The sequence below is a fragment of the Meleagris gallopavo genome, chromosome 5, assembly GCF_905368555.1.
Source record: "Meleagris gallopavo chromosome 5, MGAL_WU_HG_1.1, whole genome shotgun sequence".
In the NCBI taxonomy this organism is placed as follows: Eukaryota; Metazoa; Chordata; class Aves; order Galliformes; family Phasianidae; genus Meleagris; species Meleagris gallopavo.
In genome coordinates, this window is record NC_139408.1 from 2694611 (window position 1) to 2709242 (window position 14632).

At 39.7% G+C, this 14632-nt stretch overlaps 1 protein-coding gene across 6 annotated transcripts in view; it reads left to right on the top strand.

Annotated features, from left to right (window-relative positions):
• The window catches only part of LOC146544208 (uncharacterized), an 88323-nt gene that overhangs the window by 22685 nt on the left and 51006 nt on the right, over window positions 1-14632 (top strand). For all 6 annotated transcript variants that reach the window (XM_085223896.1, XM_085223899.1, XM_085223898.1 and 3 more), the window contains exons 7-9: window positions 520-658; window positions 2452-2592; window positions 5053-5208. The gene's annotated coding sequence lies outside the window, so the exon portion shown is untranslated. The remainder of the gene's footprint in view (window positions 1-519; window positions 659-2451; window positions 2593-5052; window positions 5209-14632) is intronic.

A 14632-nucleotide genomic window follows, 5' to 3' on the forward strand; every position in this document is an offset into this window, starting at 1 on the left:
AGTCAAAAGCACTGGAAAAAATAACACTTCAATTTCTGAACCTTTGGACAATGTATCTGTTGTCTGGAACTGACCAGGGCTTCTTGCCAGACTGAAACCTCATAGAGGAAAGTGCCACCTACTGTGTAACCACATCCTGCCGTGCATCTTCTCTGCCTTCTGTCTACACGCTGCTCATCAGCTCAAACAAAAAGCTGACAGCTTTGACACTTTCTGTGCTTGAAGGAACACTGAAGATGAATTACCAAGTGGGAACCACTTTGCCCTTGGGCATGAGTTGGGGCTGTGCTCATGGAAAATGAACTGGAGGTGGATGTGAGAGGGGTTTAAATATTATTTAGCTGATATTTTGGATTTGCTACTGGAAAGAAATTGTAGCACTTTTTCTCAGGCTGACCGTATGAATTCTAATTTGTCAAACTAAGGCAATTATTTCAATTTAGATTTGCTTCTGATTAGTCTGTACCCATCTCAGTTGTTATGAAACATTCACAGTGCCTTATTTCACTTCTGCTGCAGGGCTGGGTTCGCTGGAAGAAGCCAGATGATGGTTACATGGTAATGCAGTTTGCATCACAGAAGTCCTATCATACTGGAAAATACAGTCATGGAGAAGTTTGGCAGAGCACAGAAATGGGATTGAGGCAGACGTCAGGAGGTACTGTGAGAGCTCAGTGGAAAGTAATCCAAAGAAAAGATTTTAACACGTACAAGTATTCTGGGTGGTAATATCTCTGCAGGAAGAATCTCCATATTTTATTTGTTCTTCCTTCCTTTACTTGAATAGCTAAAAGAATATATCTTATTTATCCCAGAGATCAGTCTTAAAGCTGAAAACTGTAAGGAGGAGGCCATCTCAAGAGAATGGGTTTTTTTTTTTTGTCCTTGTGTTCCACAGCTGAGATGAATTACACAAGATACAAGTGCATCATAGCCATCCTTATCATCTAGATTCTCCTGAAACAATTGAACAAACTCCTGTAATCTCCAATGCAGCCAAGAATTCACCCTCACTTGAGCTCTTTAAGCCCTCTTGCTCTTTCTGTCCTTTGTATATGCCCTCTCGCTTTCTCTCTCACCCTAAATTCTCCAATCTATGCTTATGGGCTTACTACATCCATCACAAAAATGCAGCCATTCCTGTTCAGCAGCTTGCAGCAGTGTTACATAAACAAATTAAGAGAAACATGGGAATAGAGTATCAAATATCATGGGTGACTTTAGAACTTTTTCTTTTTTTTAAAAACATACTTTGACATTTAAAATTACAACATACTGTCTTTGCATGCATACTCTTTCTTCAAACCCATGGTTTTATTTTGGACAAATAGATAGTGCTGTAAGAATTGTTTGAGTGCTTGCAAATACATGTTTGGAGATGCAGCTTGAAGCTTATCACAACAGAAGCAGGCACACACAATGGTTTCAAACGTCTTTCACCTATGGCTAAGAGTAATTTTGTCATTGATTTAAGTAACAAAAATCTTGAGGCCAGTGAAATGAAAATGACTAATCACGTTTTCCTGTTCTTTGTTCACCTTTCATTCATTATCTCATTATCTGTTCTTTAACTCTAATCTCATTTAATATTCCTTTAGCTAAATATGTGCAAAAGAAGTATGTTTTTGCATGCTGTGTAACTGTTTGCTCTGACAACTTAAGATAGTTTGCCTTTCAGAGAGGCTGCCATGATATTGTGCAAAGTCTTCTCATTTCCTGCACCATTCTGGTTACCTTTTCAGTCATGTTCTGTGCTCCAGCTTTCACATCTGTATTTCTAACTGTGTAATGTCCAAATTTAAGTTAAATAGCTCTGTGGAGAACTTCAAACTGAAAGGAAAAGATTAATGGTCGTTTAATAACCTGTGGAGAAGACACTACTTTAGTTGTCTTTATTGTTTAACATTAGTTGATATATGTGCAGCAGAAAAAAATGAAGTAACGGGAACAAACTCAACCAAGTCAGGAAATGTTTGAAAATTCAGACGTGTTTCTGGTTTAGTGAAAGCCTGAAAAAGTAACAGATCTAAGGGAAACATGAAAATCGTGTGGACTAAAGCAAAGCAAGACTCCATTAGTCAGCTTTACTAAAATATATTGGTAGAACATGAAGTCCTACTTTTGTGGTCTGAAAAACAAATGAACTTTGGGTATCTCTCTTAGTTCATGTCTGTAAGCATAGGTACTTGAAGGAAGTGAGGTTATGCCAGTATGTCTTAGTTAAAGTCTGTCCCCTGCACCTACCAAAATGATGACAGGCCATTTTTTATGAGCAAGGTATCTGTGTAGGTCAAATTCAGGTTTCTGAAAAACTCTGCTTTTCAACAAGTAAACCCTCATTGCCATTCACTAGAATGAATCAAATTGTTATGCAATGTAAACTTCTGTCAATTATTGTATTGCTAGTAAAATTGCTTGGCTTTTGCCTACCCCTGTTGTCTTTATTTACAGCCAACTAAAGAAGTGGAAGGCTTCTGTTAAGCTGGTACTCCTGCAGAACTCAGCTTCTGGAATGGACTGCTGCAAACCTTGAAAGGCTGAAAGTGAGAGTTGCATTGTGCCAGCCCTCCAACTCTGCATGTTTGTAAAATGGTTGGTTATGAAAAGTACCATCGCTCTTAGGCATACAGCAGAAATAAAAGGAAAGGTTGCTGCTTGGCTTTCTGCCAAGTTTGTATCCATTAAGAAGTACTAGAATCTGAATTTCTGCTTTTTCTGTTGTTGCTGTTGTGTTGTTTGTTTTTTTTTTTTTTAATTATTTTATATTTGTTTTTTGAGCACGTAACTGTAGGACGATCCATAAAATTTCACTGTGTGGAAAAACTGCTCAGGGAATTCTAACACACTCTACCAGATCACTACATCAGTGTGCCAGGGAATGAATTGGAGAACGTTTACATTTAAGGTAAACACTGATGACATTAGGAAATATTAATTAAAAAAACTAGGCACATTGTTTTAGCTTCGTGTCCTCTTGAACTGAAAGTAGTTGAAGAAATTAGAATGTTATTATTAAATGGAAGAATATAGTATTCTGGGGTGGAAACTGACATGCATTTAATTTGTTTTAATATTGGATGAAGTGATTGCTTTTTCCAGTGACTGCTAAGTTCAGATGTGGAGTTAAATTTTTACAAAAGTGGGCTCCAGAAAAATGCTAATAGTTTGAAAGAAATATAGGCAGAAGAAACACATTTTGTTTAGCAGCACAGAAGAGTCACCCTTTTGTGAATGCAAAGATGAGTCTGAACGAAAGGGAAAGGGGTAGATGATTTTAGCAGAAGATCCTCCAGTTCTCCACTGTGTGTGGCCTAAAACAGTTCCTGTCATTGGGAAGCAGGGGGCTCACAAAACCCCTCAGAATTTATCTCCAAGTTGTCCCTGAGAGATTTTGTCTTCACCAGGGATGTAAAGAGCCCTGGGTTCGTTCCTGAAAATAGCAACCTCTCGATCAGCGCACATGATGTGTTTGCAAATTGCTATGAAACCATCAAACATTTGCTGGGATAAGTATGCAAATGTCCGTGGCAAATCTCCATAATTGCTGGAACTTTCCTTCTCCTGTAATTCACAGCAATTCTTGAAAGATTCCCAGATTTTCCTATGTTGCTGTTTTTATTTTGAATGGGAAAAGGGGAAAGTGTTTATGAACAGTACCAGATGTAGACACCTTTTGTGTAAAATTATTCTCTGCTCTTCTAATAGCACACAGAAATGACTTCATGCTATACATTGGCATCATTGTATGGTCTGCATTCACAAGCATGTTGTGAAATTGATTCGAAACCAAACGTTGGTATTTAATATGCAAGAAAATACCATGTTTAGCTGCCTACTTCCAGACTGCATTTTTAAAATAATGATTGCCATGCCATGCCAGCCATGTTCACTTCCAAAAATCAAGATGAGTTGCAAATTTTCCTAAGCCTATTTCTTCCTAAGCCTATTCCTAAGCAGTTCTTGGCTCTTCAAGAATTAGCATTACAAAGAAATTTAAGTACCTCATTATAAAGATTAATTTGGCAAACCAAATAAAAATGTTTTATCTGTTTAATTTAATTTTGAGTAATTTTCAAGATGTTTGGGAAGCCAGCAGTAACCAAGGATGTTGTGCATAGCAACTTCAGCTGGCTGCATCACACGAGCAGAATTTTGGGGGTGGTTCCTCCCCAGCTGGTGTGGAGTCAAAAGTAAAAAGCATATAAAAAGCAACTCCTTAGTGATATCTGAATACAAGGGCTCTCCAAATTACCAATAAACTAATAAGAAAAAAATAACAATGTCTGAAACAATCTTCCATCAGAAGAGGGGTGGCCAGCAGGGGCAGGATTGTCCCTCTCTACTCTTGTGAGGCCCCATCTGGAGTACTGCGTCCAGGTCTGGAGCCCCCAGTACATGAAAGACAGACAGCTGTTGGAGAGGGTCCGGAGGAGAGCCACAGAGATGATCAGGGGACTGGAGCACTTCCCCTATGAGGAAAAGAGGGAACTGGGATTGTTTAGCTTGGAGAAGAGAAGGCTCCATGGAGACCTCATTGTAGCCTTTCAGTACTTGATGGGAGCGGATAAACAGGAGGGGGAATGACTGTTTACAAGGGTGGATAGTGATAGGACAAGGGGGAATGGTTTTAAACTGAGACAGGGCAGGCTTAGGTTTTAGATATCAGGAGGAAGCTTTTCACCTAGAGGGTGGTGAGGCACTGGAACAGGTTGCCCAAGGAGACTGTGGATGCCCCATCCCTGGAGGCATTCAAGGCCAGGCTGGATGTGGCTCTGGGCAGCCTGGTCTGCTGGTTGGCGGCCTGCACACAGCAGGGGGTTGGAACTGGATGAGCATTGTGGTCCTTTTCAACCCAGGCCATTCTGTGATCTTATCTGTCACGTTGGCTTATGAGGGTTCCAATGATTTAAATGATCTTGAAAATCTGTTTCAAGATAAATCTAGTACAGTTCAGTTAATGTTAAAATTTTAGTAACAGGTAAGCTAATGAAAGAATGGTAATGACACAGGACTAAAGAACTAATGATACTTTTTTTTTTTTTCTTGACAAAGAAGCTCCTGAACCAGAGATGACTAGTGATTGAGTAGTGGCATCCTTTTTGGACCCACTCGCCAGCCAGTGACACCAGAAGGCTGTCTGAATACCTGCTTCTTGCTTGTCGTGGAGATGTGATGAAGACGCACTCCACCTCAGCTTTCTGAGACTAGGTATGCATGAATAGAAGCATTGATGTTTTTTCCCTGCTAGGTTATGCTTTGTTGGTATCAGTGGTATGGTACTGTGGGCTCAGCGCTTGCTGCATTTGAAATTGGAAGAAGTGATTCCCAGGAATAAATTAATTTCCTTAGGACAAGATCTGCGTCATCATGTACATGTCTTTTCAGCTAATACCTGCCCAGTCATGCATTTCCTATGAGCTTTGTTTTGCTTAGCAGAGGTATCTCCCACATGAGCATGCTCAGTGAGCTATGATATGGTATGATATCAAAACAACCCTGTTCTATTGTCAAAACCAAGAACTGACGTTGGAAATTATATTGCCACTGATGAAGGGAATTAGACACATAAAAAACCATTATTCAGTTTTGAGGGGCATAATCAAACAAGGGGAATGGAGCAGATTCTGTTTAGTACCTGGCCATTGTAACGCTTCTAAATTCTGTTGTGCAACTTTTGTTTGCATAAACTGTACAACATGACTTATTTGCTCTAATCAGCAAATTTCTAATCAGGACTTTGTGGGTGGAGAGGTCTACATGAACTCAAAGCATTTGGCATTCTTCTACTAGCCAGATAACATCTCTGACAAGGAGGGCAATTGTTTGAAGAAAAAAAAAAAAAAGGGACTGTTTAAATTGAGAATCACTGGGACTGGGAGAGATGGAGTGCAGGCACTTCAGAGCTCTCGACAGGTTTCATCAATCAGGAGACTGCACATCACCATGCAAAAAGGAGACTTGGACTCCTGAAGTTTTTCGGTCATGTATTAGAAAGAACAATATGGTAAGCCCTGTGACAGGCATTGAATATTTTTCCTGAGCGCCAGATTAATTCAGTATTTGTGCAAGTAAAGCTTCCTAGGCATCCCAAATGCTGCTACTATTTGTGAAGTACTGGCAAAAGGTTTTCAAAGTGCTTAAAATTATTCAAGGATACCAGCTTCTGCAGTAACAAGCTGTTTCCATCTACAATTGCTATGTGCAGTTGAGCTGAAGACTAAGTGAGGTTTTCCATGTCTGTAAAGGTTTGTAGTTCTTCTTCTTTATTTTAACATAACTTTATACAACAAATAGTGTGTGCACTGTGTATATGAGGAAATGAAAGCAATTACTATTTTAATAAACATTCAGCAAAATGTGATTACTTCAGCACACCTGCAAGTGGTATTTAATCTGTAATGCAAGTAGTTACAAAGACACTCTAATCACCCACAGGAAAAGGCAAACAAACAAAAACATGGCAGGAAATGCCTATTTCTGATTAAGCCCATGGAACTGAGATTAGCCAAAGCAAACTGTGTGACATAACAGGAATGGAAAGGGCTGATGTTAGCCTCAGGAAAGCTAGTGGAGTTTGTAAGTTGATTTGAATTCAATATGTTTTTTGTTGTTAACTCATTCCAGGATTCTCGGAGGTATGAAAAGTAACTTCCTAATTACAGATGTGATTAGATGCTGTACTCCCTCTCTTACTAACCTTGACTTCAGTGAAGTCCGGATTTCATCCTTTTAACAGTATCTACCTCCCAGAAGACCATTTTACTCAAACTAGGTCTTCTCTACCTTCCTGTTTTCTATCCATAGTATTCCAACTTTGAAAACCTTTTAGGAGAGACTCTGATAGCTTGTGCAGCACCCTCTAAAATAAGCAACTGTATGGTATCATGCAAATGGAGAAATGTTGCTGCATACCTGTTCTGTAGCATTTCTTGGATTAAAGAAGGAACACAACACCATCTGCAAAGGTAACCTCCACATTTCTTCAAAACTTGCATTTGCATCTCCCTACATAGATTTACAATTGTACCCAACATGCTGCTAATGATGGCATTTATATTTGGGAATATGTGATTAACTTCTCTTGTGTCATAAAATAGTATTTCTAGGGCAATCTGAGCCACATTCATAGCCAACAAAAGCCTTACTTTACTCTTCCTCTGTGATTTTGTTTCTTCTTTAAATCATATGTTGTGATTTCCATATCTTTTCAGTGCATTGCTGCTGAAGTTTAGAATAAGTAATTATGCAGTATTCTGTTCTTACAAAAAGTCTGCAATTAATTTTGATCCAGTATTTGTCAAACTTTATCCATGCTATTGTCTAAACATGCCCCAAAATATACCCTGGAGTTACATGATTTTAAATTTAAAAAAAAAACCTGTACAGTACATGTCCATTTTGTATGTAATGGGAGCTAGACATGATCCACCCTTTCTTATTCAAAACTATATAGTTTCAGTATGATTTTAAGGCGTAAAACAAAGATAATACTTCGCATTCTGAATGATAGTTTCTGCCTCAAAGTCTATGATTACTTTCATTTATTGGTACTCTACCTGGAAGCATTGCTGTCTTGCTCATGAAGCAAAACAGAGCACCTCCTCAAATTTCCAGACCCAGCTATCCTTGTTGCCATGTTTTTCTTAGAGTTGATGTCTGCTTTTAATTCATGCTGCCTTTACTTTTAGTAGCTCTTGGAGAGAATAGTTCAACTAGAAATCTTCCTTGTGTATTTATATGCAGGGGGAGACGGCTCTGTTTGTGTGAGTAGATAAAACAGTGCTGGAGAGAGTGCTGCTCAGGAATGATGCCAAGAAAAAAGCCAAGTCTTTCTGAATCGCAGAAGGCCTGACAACAGGCTCAAGAGGTTTAGGGAGGCAGCCTATTTTTCCTGCATTTTCTCTCTCATGACTTCCTAAAGCCACTGCACCAGCACATGCTGTTCAAAACCCGAAGTGCCAAGCCAGTGGACTGTAAGTGGCAAAATGTTTCACTGTATGTCTTGTGGCACAGAGGTAAGGTGTAGATTCATGGTAGATCCCTGCGTGTCACCATCAGGATCTGTGAGCAACTGACCAAATGTGTAACATCTATATAGTTTAATTTGACACAGCAGTAAGCATAGGCTTGGAAAAAGTGTAAAATACGTGCATCGTAGTAGCTGACAAATATTCCTTACAGAACAAATTTTGCTCTTTGCAAGACTCTTTATGCATCTAGGTATTTATTCTTGGTATACCCCAAACGCTCCTGACTTCCAAGCAGGAATTTCAGCTGTTGTAGAGATACAGATTTCCCTTCAGTTGCTATATGTTTAGAAGGTGAATGAAGACTCTGCAATACACAGCCGTTCTGTCCAAAGCGCCAAGCAGGGCAACAGGCCAGTCTTGACACTTGCTGACTCTTCCTGCAGCTTTCCACAATGTCTGACTAAGATGGCTTTCTGTTTAGTACCTGCTGCTGTCAAGTTTTCTGCTCAACAGTCCTTCTATAGGCAATGTTTCTACAGTCAAAATGCTTGCTTAAAAGAGTTAAGATTTAAGAGTTGACTTAGAAAAGCAAACATTTCTTGCTTCATGCTGGATCTCTCCCTTCACCTCTTTCCTCAGCTCTGACTGTTAAGGAAGGAAGAATTTTACAAGAAAAGAGAAAGCAGGTTTTAGTTGGTTTAGTTAGCAAGCAGTAAGGGGTTAAAACTTAGTAGCATATATTCGTTGGGAAAAAAGTATAGGGAGGAGGATTGTGGTACCTGATTTGTTTATTTTTCTAGCTGAGGTTTTTTCCTCTGAAGACGCCAGCTTGCTGGAGCAGTACTCCATATACAGAAGGTTCATTTACAGTGGCAGGCAAGCAGCTGTGCTCTCAGCTCTATTTAGTTTATGTTGTGATTGATGACTTGAGTGGGAGATGTGAAGAGTGAATTAACAGCTTTAGTAAAAACACATTGTTTGTCTTCCCATTGACTTTCCACTTCATGTCACCTTGTCTGTTTTGTCTTTGGAGGACTCCTTTCCTTCCTTTTTTTCACTTTCTTAATTTATACTTTTTCTTCACCACGCATATTAGTTCTCTGAAGAAGTTGTTATGTTCACCCCTGTTGGTGGATAATTCACACTTGGAAGGAAAGAAGCTTTTGAACACCTACCTGTAGAAGACAGTTCTGGAACTAGGGCACATTGAAGGGTGGTTAGGATAGGAGCCTGCAATCTTCATTTGTTGGCCTTCTGTGACGCCTTACGGCTGTAAAAGAGCCAGTGTCACTCTCCCACAGAAAAAGTCCTAGTGATTTGGTTTATTTCTTTTTCTTTCCTCCTAGTGCCCGAGTGTACACTGTGCAACGCTACTCTGAGCATACAAAAGTGAATTGTGTGTGATTTATAGAAGCTGTGAGCTTTTGTCTTTTTATTGTTTAAAAATGCTGAATGCCAAGGAAATGGAACTAAATGGGATCTCAACAGACTGTTTAATTTCTACCTCAATACAAGGCCAGACAACTCGTACTTGAGATCTCACAGATGTTCTTCTGCTCGTTCTTAGACATCTACAGTGATGAGCTCTCGCCAGTCAATGTATTATTGACTTCTACTATCCCAAACTTGAGAATATTTGATTTTATTAATTCTTGAGTATTCTGTCATGAAATTTAATCCCCATTAACTTCATACATCACGTATCTTTAGAGTAAGTTTTCTGTCCTTTCTGCAGTATCTTTTTGTTTAGTATTCTGTCTGGCTTATATATTCCTTTCTGCAGGCTAAGCATTCCATGCCCAGGCTTTCAGCCAGTTCCAGACCTCCTCTTCTTTCTTGAAATGCAGCACCCTAAAATTAAACATTATGCCCCATGTCTGAAGTAGACTGAAAATGTCACTCCCAGGCTGACTGTACATCCCATTGTGACATAAACTTTTTTCAGAGGATGACCCGCTGACTCAGGCTGGCAGCACTGCTGCATCCCTTTATGCAAACCTGCCACCCAGCCATTAGCTGTCAGATATTCTAATGGCTGATCATTCATTCCTGTGTACTTGTCATTATGGAACAGCATCCTCTTCTTTACAAACCAGCTCTATTACTTGTGGAGAATCAAGTTTGGTCTCCAGTGTAGTGATTCTCCCCTTATCTTCATGCCATTTATCAATTAATAGCCTCACTCCCAATTCTCCTGACTATTAGCTGCCTGGTCATTCATATGGTTGTAGTAAAAATCCCGTGGCATCTTTGGGAGAATCCTCGCTTCCATTTACGTTAAGCATAGATAAGTATTTGAGAAGCATTCTCTTTTCTAACCAGTTTTGTACCTGACCTTTTGCATTTTAATCTAGGCAGCCATCAGTGAGATTATAAGAAAATACCATAAGCTTTACTAATGTAAACTTTTGTGTTATCTGTGCCTCTGCATAATCATAAGACTTGATACAATATAATAGAGAAAAACTAGAATAGTATTACATTACTTTCTCTTAACTTGGGTTCACTCTAACTGCCACTTGTGGACTTATTCTCAGTGTTTACACATAGATTAGTTAATTATTTCATGCCATTATATTTTTTGATGAATGACATATGCTGTGAGGCTTGCAAATTCTCAGTCTATTTCTGCTCCTTTTGTATGTGTGATCACCATTTTCTCCCTTCTGCAGTCTTCTGGCATGTTATTAGTCCTCCAGAGATTTCATCAGATAAGCAATTGCTGGGGGGCTTTCACCAGTCTTCCTCAGGTTTTTGTATATGTTAGCCTGACCTGAATGTATTTAACCTACCTAAGTACTCTCTAACTTCTCCTTCCCTTGTTCTTGACTCAGTATTAACTAAAATTGCATTTAATTGTGATTTACCTTCTGAATTTTAAAGGATAAAAAGCTTTAATGACTTTGGTTTTAATACTGTTTGTCAATGGATTCTTATTGGCTTAATGGACAAGTTGGGTCAGGCTCTGGGTTTTAGGAAACATTTCTGTATTGTGAGGGTGGTCAGACATTGGAAACAGGCTTCCTTGCAAGGTGGTTGGGGCCCTGGACCTGTCAGTGCCCTCAATAACATGCTGTAACTTTTGGTTAGCCCTGCAGTGTCATGTGGTTGGACGTAGAGATTTTTATGGGGCCCTTACAACTGTACTATTCCATTCTATATTTAATATGATATCAGAAGCTGCTTTCTAGGGACCCTTCTGCAGCCTTAGGGTGGGAAAAATACTGGTTTTTTTTCTTAATAGTCATTATAAAAAGAAAAAAAGAGAGTTTGTAACGTTTCTTCTATAACATGGGAATATAGCAAACTATATGTGGACCAGCAATACAATACCTGGGAAGTCAGTGTGTAACTGGCACGCTGTCTGCATATTGTTCTTTATCCAGGCCCCCTTATAAGCTGATGGTGGATCACTGTGTCAAACTGCATTACCTGGTAAGTCTACTTCCAATTTGGAAGTCTGATGGGATTCAACTCCCTCGTCAGATTTACACTGAAGCAGAGATGGGCTCTGATTGTTTTTCTTTCATTGGGCAGACATCTAGATGCAGTACAGAATCCTAAAAAGACAAGAAGTGAAGTGAATCACATCCTTTGCTGCCAGGCATAAGGGTGTATCTGAGACTTCAACAAATGAAACAGTGCTTAAATTTATTATTGCCTACTGGGATTTTGGTGTCAGTTTAATAATAAAACACTGAACTAAATAGAAACAACCAGTAATACCTGTGAGGGGGAAAATAACATGGCCACTCAATTTTCCTGTTAGCAACCTGACTACTCTTTTATTGCAACATTTTTATTCCAGTCAGGGGGTTTGCCTCTACATGCACATGAAATAAGGCTGCCAAGAGAGCGAACACGACTTTAGGACTTGAACAGAGATAATAGTATAAGAGTGTAAAAGCCTGAACTGTTGCTGAAATACACATGTTAAGAACGAAATGGTTTTCTTTTCATTTTAATGGTAAATCTCACATGAATCAAGAGCCAATTTAACGTGGAGTTACGGTGCTTTCATTTTCAGATTGATTGAGGTAAGGCAAAAAGGTATTTGACAATGAATGAATGACCTTGCTATGTTCAGTTTTTAAGAAGCAGAGTAGGTAATTTAGGAAGTTTTATGTATTTATTTTCCTCTTTCCAGCATAGAAGAGTATGTGAAAATGAAAAAAACTTTATTGGCAGAGCAGTAGTGATCTTTCTTCCCACTGTTGATCAAAGCTGTGTGAAATGATTTTGCAAATTCGCTGAAAAATGAACAATTGTTCCTAACAGATACTCTGTCTCAGCAGGGAAACTAGAGAAACTGTTTTTGTTGAAAATGAAGTTAGAGTTTGAGTAATATAGAAGTTGCATAAAACTCGTGTGTGTTGAAATATAATTATTATAAAACTAATTAGTAATTACTGTTCGTCTTTCAAGAATAAAGAAAAGGGCTAGGTGCCGTACAAACACACGACGTCTGCACAGATACTATCACAGAATCACAGGCTGAATGGATTTTGAAAGATCAGGGTTTATCATGCTGCAAGGCAAGATAAACTGTCCCAGTGTTATTTCTGAGAGATGTTTGCATAAGTTGTTCTTACAGCTCTCCAAAGGTGGATGCTTCACAGTTTCCCAGGGCAATTTATTCTGGTGCTTTACCACCCTTCCTGTTAGAGAATTTTTTCCCATAATGTTTGAACATAAATTTCTGTTATTGCAGTTTAAACTTTTTATTTCTTTTCCTAACCACCAAAGATATTTGAAAGATTATTTGCTCCATCTTGCAACAGCCTCGAACACTGTTATTTTACTCCTCCCTTCCTCAGCCTGCTTTTTCTTTTTGGCTACGTGACAGCAATTAATTCAGGCCTTTCATGTAGGGTGGCTGTTCTGGGCTTCTGGTCTCCCTCTCTTGTCTTACTCAGAAGTCTTTCTGGTGCCTCAACTTCCCTAAAATGTACCCAAAGTGAGAAGCCAGTTCTTCAGCTGAGGCATTGCTGGCAGATGAAGGACTCCTGCATGCTTGCATGTTCTGCTCCAGCCTGCATCCCAGTGAGGTGTTAGTATTTTTCAGATTACGTGGCTGATTCATGAGCTGGTGGTCCCTTACAACTTCCAAGACCTGTTATGAAAAAGAAGGTCTCTTATTTTCATAGCAGGTCTAACCCTAGCTCATTGCTCTCTATTGTGAATTCGTGTAGTTGGTTAATCTGACCTAAGTGCTGTCCTTTTGTTTTTCCAAGAGAGATTTACAGTGCATTTTACAGCTAGACAGAGGCTTGAGGTATGGAAGAAAAAATAGCTTAGACAAGATCACACAGGGAGCTTGGGGAAGAGCCAGGAATCCTTTCTGACTGACCTCCAGAGGCCTCATCTGCAGAGTCTCCTCCCTGGTATAAGTGGAAAATCATCGAGTTGAACACTAATATATTTTCATTCTGACTCATTTTCACTCATTACTGTATTTATGGCCTTTACTAATAAGTGCCAACAAGGTGAATGTTTGCCAGCCATCTATCGGAGTCTTCTGTGCGTTCGTTCTACACATGGCATTACCTGTAACTGTACACTAAAACCAAAAGTTGCTAATATCATGCAAGCATTGTATGAATTAGCAGCTTTTGCAGGCAGACAGGCTGCTAGCCTGTCAGATAGCAGCAACTTTTATTTTGTGTTCTCCAGAGATTAATAGCCCTTTTACTCTTTTTCTTGATGAGAAGAACAGGCAGGCGTGGTACAGCCAGCCACTTGTATTCATCACGCTGCCCTCCAGCTTTGTATTGACAAAAAGAGAAGGGGAGAGGGAATACCATGAAATCACTAAACTGCTTCTTCTATAAGAAAGCCAGTTAGGTATAGGTTTCAAATGCAGTTTCCTCAGTGATGTTTCTGTGGGAGTTGTTGGTATTAAGCACTCTAGAATAACGAGTTACTTGACTAAGTTCTCTAAAGGGAACAAATCATAGAATCACACGATGGCTTCGGTTGCAAGGAACTTCAAAGATCATATATAGGAGGCTATAAGTAAGAAGGGCTTCTGATTGGTCAAGGGGAAATGGTTTCATACTAAAAGAGGGGAGTTTTGGATTGGATTTGGAAAAGGTTTTTTACAGTAAAGGTGGCGAGACACTGGAACAGGGTGGCTGGGATGTGGAGGATGCCTTGAATGTCCTTGGAGACATTCAAGTCAGGCTGGACAGGGCTCTGGGCACCGTGATCTAGCTGTAGGTGCCCCTGTTCATTGCAGGAGAGTTGGGCTAGATTACCTTTAATGGTCCCTTCCAACTCAAATGATTCTTTGATTATCTACTTCCAGCCTCCTTGTCATGGGCAGAATTGCCAACCACTAGAGCAGGCTGTCCAGCGCCCCACACAGCCTGGACTTGAATGCCTCCAAGGATGCCATCCATATCTTTTCTGGGCAGCCTCTGCCAGTGCCTCACCACCCTCTGAGTAAAGAATTTTCACCTAGCATTTAGCCTAACTCTCCCTCCTGTCTTTTAGTATAAAGTCAGTCCGGTCTCCCTGGAGTCTTTTCTTCACCAAGATAAACAAGCCCAGCTCCCTCAGCCTTTCTTTATGAGAGCTGCTCCAGTCCTCTGATCATCCTCATGGTCCTCCTCTGGACTAACTCCAACAGTTGTAAATCTTTCCTGTGTTGGGAGCCTCAG